This window comes from Chiloscyllium plagiosum, unplaced genomic scaffold, assembly GCF_037043375.1.
Source record: "Chiloscyllium plagiosum isolate Xiang-an unplaced genomic scaffold, Cpla_swu_hap1 HiC_scaffold_45, whole genome shotgun sequence".
Classification (NCBI taxonomy): Eukaryota; Metazoa; Chordata; class Chondrichthyes; order Orectolobiformes; family Hemiscylliidae; genus Chiloscyllium; species Chiloscyllium plagiosum.
Window position 1 is genome coordinate 99,890,179 of NW_028270183.1, and position 25,529 is coordinate 99,915,707.

The window sequence follows — 25,529 nt, forward strand, 5'->3', positions numbered from 1 at the left end:
GCGTGATCAGAAAATCACAGATACACGGGTTTAAGCAGGCAAAAGGCACAGACAAGGAAGTTGACGTAGAGTTATCTGAAAGTTTATTTTTGATCTGATAAGTGGAACAGAGAAGAAGCAAGTAGGAAAACATGAACGTATTTTTAGCTCTGCTAAGTTGATTGAATTACAGTAGAAAGATGAGGAGTTTAAAAAGTTATCTCAAAAGATATTTAACAAGAAAGAAAATGAATGCATTCCTGTGTGTTATTACTTAACAAATGATGTTTTAATGCAGATATGGAGATCAGCACACACTGAAGCAGGTCAGACGTGGACAGAAATTCATCAAATTGTTTTGCCTGTTGGGTGTAGAAAGGAGGTGCTGCGTGTGACACATGAGCGACGACTTGGAGATCATTTCGGGGTGAGGACAATACAGCCTGAAATACAAAGCTATTTTCATTGGCCTGGACTACACAAAGATGTAGTAGAATATTGCCAGACATCTCAAACATGTCACACAGGCAGTAATAAACCTGCAACTTTAATACCGATTCCAGCATTTGAGGAACCTTTCCCAAGAGTGTTGATAGATTGTGTAGGTCCCCTATCTCAACCCAAAAGTGGGAATAAGTATTTATTAACAATAATGGATGTGTCGACTAGATTTCCAGAGGCAGACCCATTATGCAGCATTACAGCTAAAAGAGCTGTAGAAAACAAAATGCTTATTTTTTAAATAGGTATGGACTACCAATAGAGATCCAGACAGATCAAACCTCACATCTGAACTATGCAAGCAGGTGATGGATAACTTCGGAATAAAACAATTCAAGTCTACTACGTAGTATTCGGAATCACAGTGAGCATGAGCGAGACGGTATCAAACAGTGAAGAAAATGTTGAGCGTTTATAGTCAGGATTATCCAGATTAATGCGATAAGGAAATTCAGAGACGCACAGAATGAATTGACCAAATTCAGACTATTTGAATTAATTTGTGGGCATGAAGTAAAAGGACCATTACTATTGGTTAACGAGAAATTAATAAATCAGAATTCAGAGACCAGCCATTTGAACGATGTGTCAAATGTTAGGGAACGCTTAAATAGAGCTGGAGAGTTGGCAAGACAGCATTTAAAAGTATTGCAGCGTACAATGAAACAGCAAGTGGATCAGAAATCACAACTTCGCAATTTTGCAATTGGGAATAAGGTATTGGTGTTACTTTCAGTAACAGTTGATCTTTAGAAGCAAGTTTTAGTGTACCTTATCAAATTGGGAAGAAATTGAATGAGGTGAACGACTTGGTATGGACTCCAGACAGGATGAGATCTCACAGAGTGTGTCATGTGAATATGCTCAAAAGATATTTTGATAGGGAAGGAAAGCAAGAGGAAAAGGTATTAATGATTACAGCACAGAAGGACGAATCAAGTTCAGAGGATTCTGAATTGGACATTCCTCAAATCAAATTGAACAATGAGAAAGTTGTCAACAATTGGGATAAACTATTGAGTTACCTTCCACAAGAAAAACAAAGTGACCTGAAAGAGTTATTACGATATCGTGGAGAGATATGTGGCAATAAACTAGGAAGTACGAACATAATTGTGCATGATGTAGACACAATTCTGATTCTGTTCTGATTAAGCAACATCCTTATAGCCATGAATGTCCAAATTTGGCACAGGTTCAAAAGTAGATAGAGCGCACACTCCAAGATGTCATAATCGAAGAGAGTTACAGTGACTGGAGTTCACATATAGTCATGGGACCAAAGCCAGATGGTACCCAATGGCCATGTGCGGACTATCACAAAGTCAATGCCGTTACAAAGACTGATGCATATCCAATTCCATATTTGGAGAATTATGTCGAAAAAATGGGAGAAGTTATTTACATTTCTAAGTTGGATTTGCTCAGAGGCTACTGGCAAGAACCTCTACCAGAGAGAGCGAAGGCAATTTCGGCTTTCATAACGCCAAATGGACTATATCAATTCAAAGTTGTGGCATTTGTTATGAAAAACGATCCAGCCACGTTTAAGGGACTGATAATAAGGTCATTTCTGGATTACCCATCTATGTGGTGTACATTGATGACCTGGTGGTTTTTAGTCACTCATGAACTGAACATTTACAGGATTTATCGGACTTGTTCAATTGACTTCAGAAGGTAGGCTTGGTGGTAAACCTAGCTAAAAGTGAATTTGAGAAAGTCCAAGTCACGTTCCTGTGTCACATTATTGGACATGGACAAATGACCCCATGAGATATGAAAATGAAAGTAATTGGGGAAATGTTTCACACCGTCGTCAAAAAGAAATATGCAGTGCTACAGTCCCTGGGATTGACTGGATTTTACTGAAAGTTTCTGCCAAACTTTAAGTAGTGTGGCTGCTCCACTCACCGAATTGACACGGACAAGAACTCTCAGTCGACAGAGGACTGTCAAAAGGCATTTTACAGCTTAAAAACTCTGTTAACCACTGCGCCCAGTATTAACTACACTAGATTACATGAAACCTTTCAAGGCGGCTAACGTTGCCAGTGATGGGGGTGTCGGTCCGGTGTTGCTGCAGGAGGATGATAAGGGAATAGAAAGACCCATCGGGTATTTTTCTGGGAAGTCGAACGTTCATCAACAGAAATGTTTAACGGTGGAGAAAGAGACTTTAAACTTGTTTTGGCATTACATCAGAACAGTTGTTTATATCACCAGCAATGCAACTGAGACAATCGTATACACTGATCACAACACATTGACATTTGTCGAAAATATTAAGGACAAAAATATCAGATTCCTAAGATGGAGCTTGTTGTTGCAGCCATTCAATCTGACCATTGTGCATGTGACAGGTCGTGAAAACGTGAAAGCTGATGAGTTATTGAGACTCGAATTAGATATTGAGGTGTTCGATGGTGGGTGCACCGCGGCCTGAATTTGCATAGGTTTGTGTTTGAATGTTTACAGTTAGTATAGTGTATCTGTGTGTATTGACACTACTAACTGGGTTTGAAGGGTTAAAAATGCAGCCAGCTTTTAGTATCGATGGTTCTTTTTTAGGGAGAGGAGACATATCACAAAGCAAGTCCCTTTTTTGTCTAAAAGCTGTTCCTTGGCTCAAGGAGACTCTGTCCTTGATTTTTTTTCAGAGGTACAATAAAACAGGGCCAAGCTCCGATCAGTCTGATTTGGTACAGAGATGAAAAGGATTTTCAGAGGCCTTTGGTTTACATGGAAACAGCTGAGACTTCAGGCCAAAGTGGTCATGCTTTATAAGTGACCAGTATAATGAACGGAGAATGGTGAGCTATTTTTGCTGAACTAGCTGAGCTGAGCAGTTTTCAGTTTAGTTTTGAACTGGGAGCTGTGTGGAAACTCTCTCTCTTTTCTGACCTTCAACTTCAACCTGGAAGTTTGTGTTCCATTTATACTGGTTTTTATTGGGGGTTTGTGCATTGGGACTATTGTATATATTCAGAATAGAATAATTAAGTCTAGCTGAATAGGTTGAATTCTGTCGTGATTCTTTATTCTGTTCTTTGAGTTTTATTGTTTAATTTTATGAATACAGTTTTTGTCTGTTTTAAAATCTTGTAGTCAACCTAGCTAAATTTCTCCGGGTAATTTTCATTGTCCACTTACCGAAACAAATTGCAAAGGTATGCTCTGGGCTGCCTGCTTAAAAATGTTTTGAGTGGTCTAGCCGAGTCCGTAATATCTCGGACATGGAAGGTGCCTCCTTGGGACTTGATACAAACCAATCACTTTCCCTCCTCATGGTCAGCAAACCACGTTAACATAGCACGTGTGTACCATTAGCAATGGGGCCTGGAGGAACAACGTGGAGCAGGCTGTCTCTGCAGTCTATGCCTCATTTGTCGTGTTGCAGCAACAATAACATCCTCCTATTTCAGTGCAACAGTTTGGAGGGGCTGTATGGACTCTTCTGTTCATGTGTCGGTGTCTCGAGGGACTGAATGTCTTCCTCCTGGCCACAGGGAAGGCATTCAAAGACTTCAGTGGGAAGCCCGTGGTTCCCGCCTACCAAGACGTTGTGCTGACTAGACTCGATCTTCCTGAGTTATAGGAGACAAACGGAAGGCTGAAAAAACACTGCAAGCCATGCAGCATCATGAGCTGGGAAAGTCAACATTTCAGGTACAAATGTCCTTTAGAACTGGGTTGGTGGATAGGGGGAGCTGCAGATAAAGAGGGAAGGGGTAGTTGGGGTGGGGAGATCGGGGGATGGTGAGTTATGGATATGTGGACACAAGTGGTGGGTGCAACCTGGTTGTGCTATGGGAGTGATGAATCCGGTTGCGAGCTGAAAGGTAGGGTCGTTAGGTGGAATGGAAGACCTCCCAGTCACTTACTATTTCAATTCTATTTCCCAATCCCTTTCCGACATAGTCATCCTTGGCCTCCTCCATTGTCACAATGAACCAAACCATAATTTGGAGGAACAAGATCTCATCTGTCACCTGTGCAGCCTACACCCCGGGGACTCAACATTGAATTCTCCAATTTCATATAACCTCCCTTCAAATCCCCCGACTCCTTCCCAGGCTCTCCCCTCCCTTCCATTCCTCTGAGCAGGCTTTTGTCCAGCTACCAACTGGATTCAGCCCTCCCATCAACAACTCGCTGATACCCTTCATCTGTGTTCACTTATCCCCCACCTCGCCACCTCAGCCTCCTCCTCCCTCACCCGCCACTTTATCTATAAACCCCCTTACTCCCACCACAGTCCTGACGAAGGGTTATATCCAAGGCGTTCACTTCTCAACGTCTTGATGCTGCCTTGCTTATTCTGTTCTTCCAGCTTTCTGCGTGTGTACTTTGGATTCTAACAGATATTATTTTTTTAAAATTGTCTCCTTGTGTAATAGGCAGGAGTGAGAGAACGCATTGCGCCTCTTGTTATCCAACAGATCAGATGTGCGGAATGGCTTTCTTATATTACTGTGAAAACAGCTAGAGTTACTGAAGGAGTTCCTGTTTCTTTTAACCGTGGAAATGTTTAGTGTCCAGCAGTGCTTTTGATTCATGTTACCTATACATTAACAGCACAAGCTTGAATGTTGTCCAGATTTGATACCTGAGTACCTTAGGAGGTGACTCATTGTTCTGAACATTGTATAATCTTCATAGAACATCCTCACCTCTGTTCGTATAACGTGAGGGAAAGACATTGATGAAGCAGCTGAAGATGTTTGTGTCGAAGAAGCTACCCTGAGGATTGCCCACAGGGATATCCAGGGATTGATGTCCACCAGCCCCATTGTGTTCTGAATGATTCAACCAGTGGGGAGTCTACAACTGATTCCCATCAAGTTCAATTTTGTTCAGTCTCCTTGACATCTCGCTCAAACAAATACTACCGTGATATCAGGGCCAGTCACTTTACGCTGTGTTCATAAATTCTATCCATGTCAACAGCCCAAGGTATATGTGTGGGGAGTGTTTCCTTCTCTCAGGCGGTAGTGACGGTTGGGACCAGACAGATGGGGCGGCCAAATCACTGAAATGTTTGAGGGGTGCGAGTTGGTTTCAGTGGATTTTGACCCATCAGAGAGTCGAGCGCGACAAAGACTTGGGCATGAAAGAGAAATTGCAGCCAAGTGCAGATCAGCCCTGACTTACTGAATGGAAGGGTAGGTCTGAGGGGCTATGTAGCCTGGTTTATTTCAGTATGCCCCATAGTTCAGTCACTTCGTGGCCTCTTCCATTTCCTGTGTTACTGACTTCAAATTACTGAATAGACTGATCCTCCTGCTGTGTAACTGGATACTCGTGCTGCATGATCTGGTTACAGTTTTATGGGCCCAAGGGGCTTATTGGCCTCCTCCTGTAATTGTATATCAGGCTCCAGTGGCTGAAAAGCCTCATTCTGTTCTGGTGTAATTGTAATCCATATTGACTAAATCTACTGCCCTTTGAGAAAGTGAGCTCTGCAGATGCTGGAGATCAGTGTCGCAAAATGTGGCACTGGAAAAAAACATGGCAGGTCAGGCAGCATCAGGTGAACAGGAGATTCGATTTATTGGACGTTCCTGATGAAGGGCTTATGTCCGAAACATAGATTCTCTTGCCTCTCGAATGCTGCCTGACCTGCTGTGTTTTTCCAACACCACATGTTTCGACGTCTCCTGCCCTACCCAAGTCAATCTTCCTGGTCACTTCATCCAATTATATTAAGAAAATTATCAAGCACAAACTTCCTCGCACAAAGCCACACTTACTATTCCTAAGCAAAGCCTGTCTTTCTAAATGCATGTAAATCTTACCCCTCAGAACCTTCTCAAGTAACTTACCTAAACCAGATGTTCAACATACGGGTCTATCGTTCCAAGGCTTTTTTGTTCCGTTCTTCTTGAATAAGGGCACAACATTTGCTATCCTACAGTCTTCCGGGACATTACCTGTAGTTAATGATGATCAATATTATAGGCCAGGGTCCCCGCAAATTCTTCTGGAGCCCCTTGAGGTGTTCTTGGATATATCGGGTAAGGACCATGAGATTTATCCACTTTCAAACATTCTAGTACGTCCAAAATCTCGTCTCCGATGACATGGATTGTCCCTAAGATATCACGACCAAGTTTCTCAAGTTCTCAAGTCATCATGTCTTTCTCCACGGTAAACATAGAGAAGACGTTCCACATATACTTGTCTACATTGGTCTTCCAGTGATCCTATTTTCTCTCCAGTTATTGCTTTTTCTTTTAATATGTTTGAAGTACCTTTTTGGATTCATCTTAATCTTCTCAGCCAAGGCTCTTTCTTGCCCCCTTTTCACCCAGCTGATTTCTTTCTTCAGTAAACTCCGTTATCTCTTATATACCTCCAGGGATTCCCTTGATCCCAGCTGCCTGTACCTGAGCCACGTCCCGAGTTCGAACCTGTGGACCAGTTTTGTCCCTCTCCATAACTATTTGAAAACTAATAGAAATAGGTTACTGGTTCCAAAGTGCTCCCCCCACTATTAACTCATTTACCTGTCCTGTCCTATTTCCGAAGAAAATTTCGAGTTTTGCCCCTTCCCGAGTAGGACACTCTATACATTGCTTGAGGAATCCTTCCTGAGGCATTTAACAGATTCTATCTCATCAAATTCCTTAACGTTCTGGCCGTTCCAGTCTGTATTAGAAAAATGAAAATCCCGTATTATAATAACCGTACTGCTCATGCAGGTCTCCCCTCTCTCCCTGCATATTTGTTACTCTCATTCCTGTTGACTCTTTGGGGGTCTATATTACAACCCCAATCACCTCACCATTCCATTCCTATTTATTAACTCCACGTACAAAGCCTCACTGGGTGATCCATCAGTTATTGTATCTCTGATTACTGCTGTGGTACTCCCCTTAATCAGAAATGCAACTCCCCCTCCCCTCCTTCCACCATCTCTGTTTCACCTAAAGCACCTGTTCCCTAGCACGTTAAGCTGTCATTCCTATCCATCACTTAGCCATATTTCTGTAATGGCTATAATATCCCAGTCCCACCTACGTATCCACGCCTTGAGTTCATCAGACTTACCTGTCAGCACTCTTGCATTGAGACAGATGCAATTTCATCCAAAATGCATTACTTTCTCTCCGTCGATTTCCAGCCAACCTTACTATTTCTATTTACTCTGTCTCCTTCCACTTGCCTCCTGCTCTTGAGGATACGACCACCTGCCAATCTAGTTTAAACCCTCCCTTGTAACCCTAGCAAAACTGGCCGCCAAGATATTAGTTTCCCCTCCAGTGCATGTCTCCCTCTCAGGAGATTACCACTGTCAAGGTTTTTATTAAAAATGTTTCTCCTAGCTCTCTGTAATCACGCTGCAGGACCTCGTCCTTATTTCTACGTTATCATTTGTACCAACGTGTATTATGATTTCTGGCAGCTCACCGTCCCCCTTGAGAATGTTCTGCAGCCACTTGGAGACATCCTGGTCCCGAGCAACTGGGAGGTTGCCCATCATCCTGGATTCCCGTTTGCGATCACAGAATCTCTAATTTATCCCACTAGCAATCGACCCTCGTATCTTTAACGTCCTGTTTACCTTTTCCCTTTCCCGCTGTGCCCCAGAGCCAGTGGTAGTACCACCAACCTGGCTACTGCTACTTTCCCCTGAACGGTCATCTCCCCCAACAATCCAAAATGGTCTACTTGTTTTCGAGGGGATTGGCCACAGGAGATTCCTGCACTCCCTGCCTACTCCCTTTGCCATTCCTGGTGGTCGCCCATCTACTCTCTGCCTGGAACATGACAGGAAGCAAGGAACACCTGTTGGATGAAATTGTGTTTATTTAAATACAACAGGACTGACATGTAAGGCTAATGAACTCAGGACAATGAATGTTGGACAGGAATATTACAGTCATTAAAGAAACATAACTAGGGGCGTGTCTGTGAATTTGTCAGTATCTCAGATGACCCTGAGTGCATCCTAAATTAGATTACCTACAATGTGTAGACAGGCCCTTCGGCCCAACAAGTCTGCACCAACCCACCGAACAGTAGCCCACCCAGACCCACCCCCGTACACGCAACACTACGGGTCATTTAGCATGACCAATTCACCTAACCTGCACATCTTTGAACTGTGGGAAGAAACCGTATCACCCAGAGGAAACACATGCAGACACGAGGAGAATGTGCAATCTCTACACAGACAGTTGCCCAAGGCTGGATTTGAGCCCTGGTCGCTGGTGCTCTGAGGCAGCAGTGCTAACCATTGAGCCACCGTGCCGCTCAGTATCTCTCCCTGTCACGGTCTCCCAGGAGCTGAAGCTGGGTGCAGTGCCCACACGTGTAGTCATCAGGGACGGTGGAAATCTCCCTGGGCTCCCACATCTCACAAGAGGAGCGTGTGACTGCCCTAAATGCTATCACGACTACTGTAACAATAAAGTTAAAAGAATTTTATTTGAGTTTACCTGTATATTTTGCTAAACTTTAGCTGTCCGAAGCCTCTCGTGCCAAAGTCTTCCTGCTTACTCTGCTACCAACAGCATGTCTCTCTACCCCTCCACATTTAATTTTGGTCAGGGAAGGAAGGAGACACGACATTGATGTACTGTTTAGGCCTTCAGCACTCCTTGACACCTGGCCCCTGACTTCCTGCTCCCCAGTACAGGTCTCTGCTTGGCCTTGGAGGGTGTCTTGCTGAGGTCTTCCTTCTGGTAGTGGTGACTGTGTCAATGCAAATCCTCACCCCGACAGGCAAATCCGTGTTGTCACAGTCCTCTCGTACTTTCTGTCTATTACTCTCGCGTTTATGAATTCCTTTAAACCCTTGATTGCATTCCAAACTGTGTCTCACTCCGTAGTGTGAGAGGTGATGTTCTTGTGAATACAGGCCTACTGGAAAAGAACACCATTCGACATAGGGACAAGAATATGTCTATCCTTTCACTGTGTCTGTTTTTCCTTTGATTAGATTATATTTATTTTGTTAATCCCCCATTCCACTTTCCTGTGATATCCCCTAACACTTGTATAAAAATCTGTCTCAGTCTTAAAGATATTTAATGATCCAGTCTCAACAGGCCTCCGAATTTTCTACAATTACTTCCCTCTCACTGATGTGAGACTTGGTGGTCTTTAATCTGGTGATTTCCCCACTCTATCTTGCATAAACTTCCAATTCTTCCTCAGTTCCTGCATCAATTTGCTCAAAGGTCAAACGGTCACTCTTCCTGAATGCAGAAACTGCTTCTCCAAACTGAAGATAGATTCGTAAGATGTGTTTAACATATTCTCTGGCTCTGTGAACGGGCTGCCCCCTTAGTCCCTAACAGTCGCATTCTTTTCCACGTTATCGTCTTCCCCTTAATAAACAAAAAAATGACTTCGGTTTCTTTCTAATCTTACCCGCTAAAGTTTTATCACCCCTCCTTCTGCTCTTCCACTGACTTTTTAAGTTTATCCCTCCACTTTCTATATTCTTTTAGGACCTTATTGACTTGCTCACTTGGTACCTGTTTTAAGCTTCTCCTTCCTTTTCCATCATGTTCGGAATTTATGTCGACATCTGAGGTTTTCTGGGCTTGTGTTCCTAAATTTTATCTTCGGTGTAACATGCTGGGCCGACACTGTCATCAATTCCATTTTAATCAAATGATTCCCCCAACCCACATCCCACCTTGTTCTGCTACTGTTTCACCCAGAAGCAACTGCACTTTGCCCAGATCCTTTCATTTATTTCTTATAAAATCTGTCTACCCAATCCAAAAAGCTTTTATGTTTCCAACATTTTTGTGGTCTTTTCCTTAGCAAAGTCAAAATGTGTGATATCACGGTCACTGGTCCTCCCACTTCTGCCTGGAACAGCTGACTGGCTTCGTTCCCCACTGTGATCCACAGCACTGCACTGCCCATTGTTTTATCTGCTCGATGTTGATATAAGAAGCTCTTTGGAATAAATTTGAAAGCACCTGCCCCCGCTTAAGAAGTTATCACTGCCCTAACGAATGTTTGGAATTTAAATGCCTGAATATAATGATCCTATTATTGTTTTTACACATCTCAGTAACTTGGTTGTATACCTCCTCCCGTACTTTCCTTTATCTGGGGGTCTACAATATGTCCGAAGTAGTGTTTCTGTCATGGTTTTGATCCTGAGCTCTAACCACCAAGCCTCATTAGAAGAATCTTTCAAGATATCGTACCTTCTGACGCCAGTAATTGACTCCATAATTAATAAGGCAACACCACTCTTCTTTTACCCTCTCTTCTGTCCTGGCAAAAGTTCTGGTACTACAGAATATTGAGTTGTTAGCCATGAACTCCCTCAAACACATCTCTGCAATGGCAAAAATGTCACACTTCCACATGTCACCCCGTTTCCTTGTCATATTTGTCTGTCTGATAATATTAGCAGCATGAAGGTAAAGCACATCCGAACTGGAATATACCACCTGGAATACTATGTACCTCGGAGTTCTTCAGTCATTCACTGCTCGTTATCAAGCTGTCCAATTCATGAACCAAAACTGTAACTCTGGGACTGAATGAAAATTTGATTAATTGTAATTTCGATTGTGGTAAAATGTTCGTCAAATGCAGCTTTCCAGAACTGAACAGTCAGCTCTAAGTACAACGGGTTTCTGCTGATTAATTGCCTGCTCAGTGTGCAGAGGGGACAGCCCCTCAGTAATGGAGAACGTGAGGACTGCAGATCCTGGTGATCAGAGTCGAAAAGTGTGGCGCTGGCAAAGCACAGCCATTCAGGCAGCATCAGAAGAACAGCAGAGTCAAAGTTTTGGCATCTGCCCTTCATGAGAAAGGCATTCCCATGTTTTTCATTACATAATACACAGGATATTGGGAACCATACTTGCTCAGGAAGGCAGCACTGTCCAGAACCCTGAAATGGAAAGCAGTCAATCAGTTGGTTGGACAGGGAGTAAACAAGTTGAGGTGAAATACAGACTGATTGAAGTACAAACATAAGGATAGATAAATCTATCAGCCAGACAGGAAACAGCCTAGGTTACTACAGGAAGAGAGGAAAGAGATTTCTGTGCTTTGGCGATGGTCTTTGCGTCTTCACTCTCCATTTGAGTAGCGTCGGTTGATTGGAGGGTGGCAAATGTTACTTCCTTTTTCAGGCAAGGGAACAGGGATTGTCCTGAGAATGACAGACCAGTTAGTCTTGCATCAGTATTGGCCAAAGTATTTGAGAGGATTCTCAAAAATCATCGTTTGATTAGAAATAGTCAGCATGGCTTTGTGAGGGGCAGGTCATGCCTCACAACTCTTATTAGATTCTTTGAGGATGGGATTAAACGCACTGAAGAAGGTAGAGCAGTGAATGCGGAGTGCACGGATTTTAACAATGTGTTTGATAAGCTTCCCCGTGGTAGTTTCATTCAGAAAGAAAGGAGGCATGTCATACAGGGAGACCTATCTGTCTGGATACAGAATTGGCTAGCCCATAGAAGACAGAGGGTGGTGGTAAATGGGAAGTATTCAGTGTGGAACTAGGTGACCAGTGGTGTTCCGTAAGGATCGGTTCTGGGACCTCTGCGGTTTGTGATTTTGATAAATGACTTGGATGACGAAGTGGAAGGGTAGGTTGGTAAATTTGATGATGTAACACCGGTTGGTGGAATTGTGGATAGTGTGGAGGGCTGTTGTAGTTTGCAACAGGACATTGACAGGATGCAGAACCCAGCTGCTAAGTGGCAGATGGTGTTCAATATGGAAAGTGGAATACAATTCATTTTGGAAGGTCGAAGTTGAATGCAGAATACAGGGTTAGAGGCAGGATTCTTACATTTTAGAGGAATGGAGGATCATATGGGCCATAGCACAGCTCCCACAAAGTTTCTAACCAGGTTTATAAATTTGTTAAGAAGGTGTTTGATGTGTTCATTAGCCGAGGGATTGAGTTTAAAAGCTGGAAGATTATGCTCCAACTCTATGGAGCTCTGGTGAGACCACACTTAGAATATTGTGATCAGTTCTGGTTGCCTCGTTATAGAAAAGATGGGGAAACTTTGATATGAATGCTGAGGAAATTTATCAACATGCTGCCTGGACTGGAGGACATGTCTTGCAAAGAAAGTTTGAGGGAGATAGGGTGTTTTCCTCATTGTAACGAAGAAGAATGGAAGGTGACTTGACAGTGGTATACAAGATGATGAGAGGCCTAGATAGAGTGGATAGCCAGAGACTTTCTCCCAGGGTGGAAATGGCTATCTCGAGTGGGTATGATTTTAAGGTAATTGGAGGAAGGTTTAGGGGAGATGTCAGAGGTAGGTTCTTTACACAGGCAATGTGGGTGTGTGCAATGAACAGCCAATAGTTGTAGTAAAATCAGCTTTATTAGGGATATTTAAATGGATAGGCAGATGAATGATAGTATAATGAAAGGTATGTAGGTTAGTCTGATCTTGAAGAAGGATAAAAGGTCGACAGAACGCCAAAGGCCGAAGGGCCTGTACAGTGCTGCACTGTTCTATGTTTCCAGTTTCACCCAGCTTGTGGATTCTCATCAATTGTTGAATGTGTGAGGGAGTGATGTGTGTGAGATCAGGAAGCTTTGGAGGGGTGTAAGGCCAAAACCTTCAGTTATGGTGTGCATTGTTACAGTCACCTGAAAGCCAGTATAATATGTGTAGTTACTTAGACCAGACAGAATCCGCCAAGTTTAGTTATTAATGCGATTTTTGGTTTGCCGTTTGCTGCTGGTTACTTCACATAAATTCTACTGTGTGATCCATGTAGTAATCTCTGACCATTCACAGAGAAGTACAATTTTACTTTGATACTGGAGAATGTGAAGGTGACATGTATTGGATATGGCCTTAGAGGCTTCTTTGTGAGACACAAGGCACTGCAATAGATTGTCAACTTGTTAACGTCTTCACATATGTCTGGTCCGGGGTGCAGAAGTATGGAGTCTGGGAGGCAGGTCAGGTTTCATCACCATAGGTAACTTGTATGGTGTGATTCTGGCTCTCCATGTCAACACGTCTGCTCTCCAGGACAGGCTCTGACAGAAGATTAATTTCAAAATCTGGTTGCTGGTCAGCCATTAGTATTTAACCTGGATCATATTTGTACCTACACTGAGACCAGTGATAGTCTGTTGGCGGGTTCTCCCCCTGCCCAAGGTGGATTCCAAATTATTTGTTTTGAAGTAATGTTTGACTGACTGCCCTGAACCAGGTTAGAAGCTCTATGCACAGATTTTGGAAAAGGCCACTGAGTCTCTCTGTATCACAGGCAGCTGTGAGGTCCAATAACACTGTAAATGATTTCAGATAAATTGGAAGCAATTTTCAGCCTAGCTCATTGCAAGGTATTGAGTTTACTGACCCGAACAATAATCGGGTGTTTGCTATATTTCATGAATTGGGCAACAATAAGATGTGAACGATAATCATTTAACTGAACGATAATCTCTCCAATCAATTCTGTTGATTCTATATTTATGGAACTAAAACATAAACTCCTGTCAAGACTTTCTAACTCAGAAATAAAGCGTGTACATTTTATTTCATCGAAGAAAGAACATAACTCTTGTGGTTATCAGAATTAGATATTCAATGTCAGGATTCAAAGCAATGTTTTGCCATTCCAACATTTTTTAAGTGGCTGGCTTCTGAGTGATTGCATATTCAGAGTGAGCAGAAGATTGAACATATAAATAGAATTAGTGTTCTTATACATTTTTATATATATATCAATCAGTTTAATTTCTCACTGAAATGTACGATCTTCAGCAATTTGCCAGCAATTTTAAAATGGCAATAATTCAACATGTAGTGTGTATATTAAACTAAATAAATTATTTGTGTTATCAAATTTCAGTGAACAATAACTTGAAAACATCCAATTTTTAGAATGAATGATATTTAATATGAAATGTGGAGAGTGAAAAAAACAACGAACATAATATCGTGTCAGTTAAATGTCAGAGCTTTCGAAAGGGTTTTGTGCCAAAGCAATGATATATTTGTTTTAGTAATTAGAATACAACACGTAAAGTATTCAAGTTCTGAGTAATAATTAAACTTCAAAATGAAGCTGACCTTGCAATACATGCATTTTAAATGCTTATGCTGCACCAAATAATCAGATATTTGCGAGCATTTACACTGTGAAATAATTGGAAACTGACTTTTATTCACAGCTGACACATGATAGAGTAAAAAACTTTAAAGTAGAAGAGGAAGCCATTGGCCATTATATGAATCAGCTCCAAACACGTCTCCCAAGCACCTCCCATTTGCCAGCCCTCTCTCTGTTGCCCATTAATTTCATAATTTCCAAATATATATCCAGTTCTCCTTTGAATCTTCATTCACAATTTTCCCAGAGAGTCAATTCCAATTCGTAACAATTCTCTAAATAAAGACACTTGTCCTTATTTAATTTCTAGCTCTTTTACTGACAACCTTGAAATTAGAAGTCTTTGATGCTATAATGCCAACTAATAGAACATTATTTTTCACTCTGACAGTTTATTCATACTTTTGACCACCGCAATAAACTCATATCTTTGTCTGTTCTGCTCCAGGAACAATAAGCCTTGCAAGAACTGTAACAAACACTACACGGAAAAACAAGCAGAAAACTAGTCACCAGGATATATGAACATCAATTAGCCACAAAATACATGACCCCAACACTCGTTTATTGCGTACTGATGAGGAAGTACACCACTTCGACGAGGTCTGCATATCCATTCTAGGACAGGCCAAACAGAGACAAGCACAAGAATTCCTAGAAGTATGGCATTCTAACCGGAACTCCATCAACAAACACATCAATCTTGACTCCATCTACCACCCTCTTAGAAAAAGGGCCGGAAATGACATGATCGACACAGAAAATTACATTACCAACGCAAGGAAACCGAACACTTCAGTAGAAAGTGGGAGATAACACCAGCACTTCACTGGAGGCTCACATACTAACACAGTCAATGGAACAAACCAGGAACTGCCATTAGCTATTGCTTCAGAATATATCAGTGTTCATGGCTGCCACCACATAGAATCATTTAATGAAAATGCGAGCCTGCATCACCAATTGCATATCCAAAGGCTTTTTTAAAAAGTTTGTGAGATTATCTGCTCCATCACCCGCCGAGGGAATGCACTCCAGCCACATGTCACCAGGGGCAGAACGGTGGCTCAGTGGTTAGAACTCCTGCCTTGGAGCTCGGGGACCCAGGATTGATTCCAGCCTCGGGTGACTGCCTGTATGGATTTTGCACATTCTCGCCGTGTCTGCGTGGTTTCCGCTAGGTATTCCGGTTTTCTCCCACAATCCAAAGATGTACAGGTTAGGTGAATTGGCCATGCTTAATTGCCCATCGTGTTCAGGGATGTGTAGGTTTCGGTGCATTAGTCAGGGGTAAATACAGGAGGAACGTTTTTGTGTGGGTTATTCCTTGGAGGGTCAGTGTGGATTTGTTGGGCCGAAGAACCTATTTCCACACTGTAGGAATGTTATATTCCATGTCTGTGCCACCCTCTCAGTTCAAAACTGACTCACAAATCCTGTCTCAAATCCTTGCCTTTCACTTTAAGTATGTATCCCTTTGTATTTGACCCTTCGAGTGAGGGAAACAGCTGCTGTCTGTTCCCCTTATGCTTTTGTACACCTGTACCAGGTTTCCTCCTCAACCTTCCCTGCTGCGATGAAAAAAGGAGCAAATTTAGCCCGCGCACTTCACAGTTTGAGTACTCACTTGTCTTGTTAATTCAGATGTTCATTATCTCACATTTATCAGTGTTAAACTTCATTGGCCATTAATCTGGGTATAGAAATCATCTGTTAATATCGTCTTTAGGCTAACCATTTCCTCCTCACTGTGAACCACCCATTTAATCTTTGTGTCATCCCCAACATTAGTTATCATTCCACTGCCGTCCATCTTCCACATTCTCACCATCATCATTTATGAATATCACAAACAAACCTTGATTTCCTTTCTGTTCTTCAGATGTTATTCACAGAAGAGGAATTAAGAATTCCAGTCTCTTGATTTTGTTATTTTGGGGAATTTACAGAGTGATGTAGTTAACACCTATTATGAGGGAGCTGCAAATAGCATTTTTGACACAGAGTTGAATTCAACTTTTACACTCTACCACACAGCATGTCTTATTCATAAAGCGTGTACCTAATGTAGGATGAACTAGGATTTGGCACATTGCACTGCAACCTCTTGCGTGGCACTGTTCTTCGTAACAACAGTCAGAGCTGAAGAAATTTTTCATCTGCAGGATGGACACTGACTCATTGCTTGAATCAGTAAATGTGATGAGGATAAATACTCAATTAAATTCTACGTAATGGACAAACTGCAGGAGATCAAATCATATTCTCATGTCTACACTGAATTCGTAGCAAATACACACTGTTAAAAAATTCAAAAATGATGAGACACCATACCAGGGGGAAAAAAACACGTCATCCGCAATTGATGGAGATACAGAAATACAGGGTGGATGCGCAATCTGAACAAGAATCAAGTGCTGGAAAATGAAATACATCCAAACATAATTTTCAATGGAACCAGCTCCCAATTTTCCTGAACAGTGATGTTTATCACCCAATCTCACGTTTGCTAAAGCAAGTTTTTCCCAGTCACTAAAACTTCATTAGCCATTCTTCCTCCACTTTCCTACTCTTTTTTACACTCCTACGCCCCTTGCATTACCCCTTCTGCTGCTACATACTCTTCCACTGATGATATCTCTTTGCATCTTTCTTCTCCCACTCCCACTGTAAGTTACACCAGTTCCCTAGTTACTCCCACTTCCACTGGCCATTCCTTTCCCTTTTTGCTTTCCAACTGGGGTGACGAGAACTGCTGGCTACTGTGCTGCTATTAGTCATCAGGGAATGATGAGATTGAGATGATCAATGTCCAATAGGAACAGACAATAGTGTGTGTGAGTCACTTTCCAATGCACCGTGAACAGGGTGGTTTTGTTGCCCATAGAGAGTGGAACTTTTTTTCTGTCTCTGTGTCACAACGCCTTACCAAACAGCCTCAACACAAATAGGACAGACCTTTCCTCAGAATCAGACATCCATGCATGAGTTTTTCCTTAACTGTTGTGAGGACAGTGACCACACTGCTCAAATAAGCCGTGTTCTATCATTTTGCTCTTTACCATTTTAACTTAATTTCCAATGTCATTAGATGTGAGTTCAGAGTAACTTCCCTTGCATCAAAGTAATATTTGACTCATGTAGCATCATTGACACTCCGCAAACTGTGGTTCACGGGAATCAGATGAAATTCTGCGCTGGTAATTTCCTCAATGAATAATGAAACCTTCCCTAGAGCTATTGGGAATGACCATAAACTCTGCCTTTGCTAGTGCCTTCCAAAACCATGGATGGATTTGTCATATTAATAACATCATTTGTTTTCACAGTTTGGTCTAAAGTCTCAGAAAAGTAAGACCTTGCTGGTTGAGTGTCACCCCAATGAAATCAGAGCGTTAGAATAAGATAACGATTCCGATTATTTTCAATCAGTTACTTCATGAGGACTGATATCAGTGCCACTGAGATCAACATTTTCTCTGTCCAACAGCATCACATCACATTGGCTCAAGGCTGCACTATTCCCCAATTCTACTTCATTCTCCAGCTCATTCGCCGTGCTCGCCAGATATACGAGGCCCACAAGATGTAATAACTTAGAGATGTCTATGAGCCTCTTGAACCTGCTACCCCACCCATGCCCTGCGCTCTGAGTCCATCCCCTCCCCAAAACCCACCTCCTGACCTGTATTCACCATCCCTCCTGAAACTTCCACGCTCTAATGCTGAATGTTCTGTACTCAGCAAAGGTCTCAGCTTTATCCCTCTGTGCCCCCACTTTAATGAATTTCAGGAACTACCTAATTTGAACTCCTCTTCCACCGTCTTCTCCTCAGTGTCCATTTCTTTGGGCAAGAGTCCATTCCCCATCCCACAGAACCTTCCACCCAATGAGAATTCAGCCCCATGACAATGTGCTTTACTTTATATTGGCTTGTGGAATGGCCTCATAGTCAGGGTAATTAGTGATGGTCACCAAAAGCTGCCTTTGGCACAGGTGCCAACATCTCACAAAATAACAAAATTGAAGGCGAAATCAAATAAAGGAAGATGCTGAAAATCTGAAATTATACAAGGCACTGCAAAGAAACGAACAGAAAGTGCAGGGGAACTTTCCTGAACGGAAAGCAGCTGGAAAAGAGTGTGATTAATACCGTTGACAGGGAAGTCTGCTTTGAAGGGAAGGAGCAATCAATAGAGAAAGAGGGATATAGAAGAAAAAGAGGAAACAAAGAGAATAATGATTAGCTGGGCTGGAAATAAAATGTGAGATTCACCTCATTTATTGTTCGCCATTCCCACCTTCCTGATTATCATGCCCATGTACATACAGGTATTCCCCGTTTTTCAAAAGTTTGCTTTTCGCCACTTCCCTTCCCGAATGACCAACATTAGCGCCGTGTTGCGCTAACCAAAAGAAGTCCGAAGAGGATTTTCACTTTTACGAAGAAAGGCGAAGCTTTTCCCATATAAATTAGTGCTACTGCACTTTACACCATATCTGCTAGTGAACGGTTTCTTTCGGATAGCGAGGGAAAACTGTATTTATCTAAGATCATGTTTTAAGCGATTTGATTCCCCTCTCACTATTCCCTGAGTGTGGTCATCTTCTTACAATTCTTAAAGGGATATGGCTATCTCTCACTGGACCAGCATCAGTTCACTTTCACAGTTGCCCTTGAGAAGACCTTGAGCCAATGTAGTCCACGTGATTGATTTGATTTGATTTGATTTAATTTAGTCAAATGTACAATGGAAAGTTTTGTTTTGCGAGTAGTGCAGGCACATGATTGTAAACAAGGAAACAGAGATCGTGGGGTACTGACAGAGAGTGAGGCACTGACAGAGAGTGAAGCATACATGGTTACAGCTTCACAGGAGGTGAGCAAAGCAAAATCGACATTAGCAAGATTAATATTATTTGAAAAGTTAGAGATGTCAATTCGTCAGTCCAATTATAGTAGGGAAGGAAGTGTTCCTGAGCATGGTGGTCCATGTTTTCAAGCCTCTGTGTCTCCTCCCTGTTGGAAGAGTTTGTAGGAGGTCATTACTGGTTTGGGAGAGATCTTTGATGCGACAATGACAAGTATAAATGACGGAAGGTTGTCTTCCGTGATCGGCTGGGCTGTGCACACAACCGTCTGTAGTTTCTTATGATCCTAGGCAGAGCAGTTACCATGTCAGGTCATTATACACGTGACTAGAATGTTTTCAGTTGCCAGTGTACGGAACATTGGGAGACGGGTTGTTCTAAAATATTTAGATGTAACATTTGGCTATTAAATAGATACCCATGTTCGGGGTGCTATTTTGACAACAATTGAAATTTAACCGATGGTTTTAAATTATGTCTTCGATATCAAAACTCAATTGAGTTAATTGCGTTGCCAGCATCGAACCAATGAGCCATCGCCGGCTTCAAACGAATAGAGAAGCCATCACCATCACAACGAGGGAGAAAGAGACAAACACGAAGGGAAGGAGAGAGAGAACACAGCGAGGGAAACAGATGGACAGTCAGTCAACGAGAGAAAGGAAACAAAACAAGGAAACAAACCGTCACATGGACAGAGAGCAGGGAAGATAATAGGTTCAGGGAAAGAAACAGAAGGCAGGGAAAAGGAAAACAGAGGGAAACAGACAGGGAGAGACACACAGGAAGAGACAAAGGACACGGGGAGCTGGGGATGGGGTCACAGGGAGCTGGGGGGTATGGGAGAAGCTGGGGGTGTGGACCGAAGAGAGCTGGGAGTGAGCACTGGAGGGAGCTGGGGGGTGGAGGTGAGGATTTATTTTTACCTGTACCAAGATGTCCAGGCAGATCATAGTAAGCAAAGATGTACAGAACGATGGCTGTAAAACATGTCTGAGAAGCATATAGGTTACGCTGCACAGAGCATGCGCTAGGAGAGATCAACATGAACAAGATCAGCATTATCTGAGATTAGAGAGTCCATTCATCCGTCTAATAACAGCCAGGAAGAAGCCGTTACTGAACCAGTTGATCTGTGTTTTCAAGCTTCTGTATCTTTTAGCCTGATGGAAGAGGGTGTGGGAGATATTTACAAGCATGTGATGGGTCTTTGGTAATGTTAGAGCTAAGAAAATTCCAGTACAACAGGCCATTCGCCGGTCAAATCCTGCGCTGATCCAGATCCTCTATCTAAATCAGTCGCCAATTTTCTAAGGGTCTGTATCCCTTTGCTCCCGGCCCATTCATGTATCTTTTTGGAAACATCTTAAATGGAGCACCACTGGTCACAGTTCTCCATTTTGAGAAACTGCCTTCCCCTACTATGCTCTGTACCCTGTTGCCCAGTCAGTTCTTTATCCATGTAGCTAGCACACCCTGGACACCATGTGACTTCACTTTCTCGATAACCCGACCATGGAAAAACTTACCAAACGCCTTCCTGAAGTCCATGTACATGACATCTACAGTCCCTCCCTCATCAATCAACTTTGTCACTTCCTCAAAGAATTCTATTAAGTCGATGCACATAACCATCTTGCCTATCACTGATAAGACAATTTTCAACCAAATGAGAAAAAGACCCTATCCCTCAGTATCTTCTTTAGCAGCTCCCCTACCCCTGATGACAGGCTCACTGGTCTATAATTAACTGGATTGTTCATGCTACCCTTCTTAAACAACAAATTTCCAGTCCTCCGGGACCTCAGTTGTGTTCAAGGATGCTACAAAGATATCTATTAATGCCCCAGCTATTTCCTGTCTCCCTTCCCTCAGTAATCTGCGATAGCGGTGGAGCTTCTCGTCCACAGGAAAAAGGTTGCTTACATAAGGGTAGGGTCAAGCTTAGCTCTAAAGGATTACAGGCAGGCGAGGAAGGAGCTCAAAAATGGTCTGATGAGAGCCAGGAGGGGGCACGAGAAAGGCTTGGCAGAACGGATTAGGGAGAACACAAAGGCATTTTACACTTATGTGAGGAATAATAGTAGGGCCGATCAGGGATATCACAGGGAACTTCTGTGTCGAGTCTGAGGAGATAAGGGAAGCCCTAAATGTGTTTGTTGCTTCTGTCTTTACGAAAGAAACGAACTTTGTAGAGAATGAAACCTTTAAAGAGCAGGTGTGCATGCTGGAATGATAGAGAAAGAGGAAGCTGATGTGCTGAAACGTTTGTCAAACATTAAGATTGAAAAGTCGCCAGGCCCGGACCAGATTTGTCCTCGGCTGCTTTGGGAAAGGAGAAATGCAATTGCTTCGCCACTTGGGAAGATTTTGCATCCTCACTCTCTACCGGAGTCGTACCTGAGGACTGGAGGGAGGCAAATTTAATTCCTCTCTTCAAGAAAGGAAATAGGGAAATCCCCGGCAATTACAGACCAGTAAAGTCTCACGTCTGTCGTCTGCAAGGTGTTAGAAAGGATTCTGAGAGATAGGATTTATGACCATCTGGAAGAGCATGGTTTGATTAAGTGCAGTCGACACAGCTTTGTCAGGGGCATGTCATGTCTCACAAACCTTATCGACTTCTTTGAGGTTGTGACTAGAAACGTTGATGACGGTCGAGCTGTGGATGTGGTTGTATATGGACTTCAGCAAGGCATTTGATAAGGTTCCCCATGCTCGGCTCATTTAGAAGGTCCGGCGGAATGGGATACAGGGGAACCTAGCTGTCTGGATACAGAATTGGCTGGCCAATACAAGACAGTGAGAAGGAAAATATTCTGCCTGGAAGTCAGTGGTGATTGGTGTTCCACAGGGTTTTCTCCTTGGGCCTCTCCTGTTTGTAATTTTTATTCATGACTGGGATGAGGGGATTGAAGGATGGGTCAGCAAGTTTGCAGATGACACAAAGGTTGGAGGTGTCGTTGACAGCATAGAGGGCTGTTCTAGGCTGCAGCGGGACATTGACAGGATGCAGAGATGGGCTGAGAGTTGACAGATGGAGTTCAACCTGAATAAATGCGAGGTGATGCATTTTGGAAGGTCGAATTTGAAAACTGAGTACAGGATTAAGGATAGGTTACTTGGCAGTGTGGAGGAACAGAGGGATATTGGTGTGCAGGTACATAGATCCCTTAACATGGTCACCGAAGTGGACAGGGTTGTTTAGAAAGCATCTGGTGTTTTGGCTTTCATTAACGGGGGATTGAGTTTAAGAGTCCTGAGATCTTGTTGCAGCCCTATAAAACATTGGTTAGTCCGCAGTTCTGGTCGCCCGATTATAGGAAAGATTTTGGTGCTTTGGAGAGGGTTCAGAGGAGGTTTACCAGGATGCTGCCTGGACTGGAGGTCTTATCTTATAAAGAGAGGTTGACTGATCTCGGACTTTTTTCATTGGAGAAAAGGAGGAGGAGATGGGACCTGACTGATTATACAAGATAATGAGAGGCATAGATAGTGTCGATAGCCAGAGACGATTTCCCAGGGCAGAGATAGCGAATACGAGGGGTAATAGTTTTAAGCTGGTAGGAGGAAACTATAGAGGGGATGTCAGAGGCGGGTTCTTTACACAAAGAGTCGTGAGAGCATGGAATGCGTTGTCAGTAGCAGGTGTGGAAGCAAGTCATTGGGGACATTTAAGAGACTGCTGGGCATGCATATGGTTACAGAAATGTGAGGGTCCATACATGAGGATCAATGGCCGGCACAACGTTGTGGGCTGAAGGGCCTGTTCTGTGCTGTACTGTTCTATGTTCTATGTTATTTGTTCTAGATGTTGGCAGCCTTTCTGCGGCAACGAGCCGTGTAAATAGAGTCAATGGTTGGGAGATTGCCTGTGCACCCAACCTTCTGTAGTTTCTTGCGGTCCTGGGCAGAACGTTACTGGATGAAGCCGTGACGCACCCAGACAGTATGCTCTCAATGGTGTATCTGTTAAAGTAGTACATGCTGAATTTCCTGAGCCTCCTGAGGAATAAGAGGCGTTATTGAACCTTCTTGACTGTCACACCTATGCAAGAAGACCAGGATAGGTTGTCAGTTATCGTCACTCCGAGGGAGTTGATGCTCTGCACTTCCTCAAACATTGATGTAGATGACGGTGTGTTCCTCTCCTTTCTTTCTGAACTCAATGATCAGTTCCTTACTATTGGCGAATTTGAGAGAGAGGTTATTATCATTACACCATGCCACTAAGCCCTCAATCTCCTTTCTGTATTCTGACTCATCGTTGTTTGATATCCCTCCTGATTTGGTGATTTTATCAGCGAACTTGCAGCTGGCGTTGTTTGGAATTTGACAACACAGCCGTGTGTGTACAGGGCGTACAGTAGGAGGTGAAGACAGAAATATGGGAGTAGAGGGAGTAGGGTATGGAGATGAGGACACAGGCATGGGAGTGCAGGGAGTACAGTAGGGGGCTGAGGACACAACCATGGGAGTACAGGGAGTACAGTAGGGGGCAGAGGACACAACCATGGGAGTACAGGGAGTACAATAGGAGGCTGAGGGCACAGCCAGGGTTGTACAGGGAGTACAGTAGGGGGCTGAAGGCACAGCCATGTGTGTACAAGGAGTACAGTAGGATACTGAGGGCAGAGCCGTTGATATACAGGGACTACAGTAGGGGATGAGGACACTGCTGTGTGAGCACGGAGAGTACAATAGGGGGCTGAGAACACATCCTCCAGTAGGTCCAGTGTTGAGTTTTATTGTGGAGAATATACAGATACATATATTCACGGATTGTGGTCTATGTGTCAGAAACTGGGGATCCTGTTGCAGAGGGTGGAGCCGTGATCAACGTCACGGAGTTTTCAGATCAGACTGGAGGGAATAATGATGTTGAAGGTGTAGCTGTAGTCAATGACCAGGAGTCTGGTGTAGGCATCCTTGTTGTCCAGATGTTCCATGGATGAGGGCAGGGCAGGTTTCTGGCATCCGTTGTGGACCCGTTACATCAGTCTGCACATTATAGGACAGCAGGTCAGGCTGGGAGACTGGAGGTGATGTGGGCCATAACCAGCGTCTCAAAGCACTTCATGTTTATTGAGGTCAGAGCCACTGGGCGGTAGTCATTAAGGAATGTTGCACGTGCTTTCTCACTAGGAGAAAATGAGGACTGCAGATGCTGGAGATCAGCGTTGAAAAATGTGTTGCTGGAAAAGCGCAGCAGGTCAGGCAGCATCCAAGGAGCAGGAGAATCGACGTTTCAGGCATGAGCTTCGGATGTACCTGTGCCCGATGTCACCATGGCAGACATGATCAGTCTTCCTGCAGGTCAAGTCAAGGAAAGTGACAGGCCTGGAGAGTGTTCCCAGCTGAACACTCAGATCCAGTAAGGACCAACTGGCAGAGGTATTTACAAACAACTTCAACCTCTCCGTCCTGAAGCCGAAATCCCAGCCTGCTTCAAGAAAACCACTATCATCCTTGTACGTGAGAAAGCACAGAACTGAAAAATGTGTTGCTGGAAAAATGCAGCAGGTCAGGCAGCATCCAAGGAGCAGGAGAATCGACGTTTCGGGCATGAGCCCTTCTTCAGGAATGAGGAAAGTGTGCCAAGCTAAGATAAAAGGTAGGGAGGAGGTACTTGGGGGAGGGGCGTTTGAAATACGATAGGTGGAAGGGGAGGGAGAAGTCTGAGGCGGTCCAGCTGAATTCTCAGACTCCTCCCTCCCCTTCCTAGACCTCTCAATTTCTATCGGGCGACCGAATCAACACGGACATTTAATATAAACCTACCGACTCCCACAGCTACCTAGACTACACCTCCTCCCACCCTGCCCCCTGTAAAAACGTCATCCCATATTCCTAATTCCTTCGCCTCCACCGCATCTGCTCCCAGGAGGACCAGTTCCGATACCGAACAACCCAGATGGCCTCCTTCTTCAAAGACCGCAATTTCCCCTCAGACGTGGTCGACGATGCTCTTCACTGCATCTCCTCCACATCCCTCCACTGCGCCCTTGAACCCCACTCCTCCAATCGCCAACAGAACAGAACCCCATTGGACCTCACCTACAACCCCACCAACCTCCAAATACAT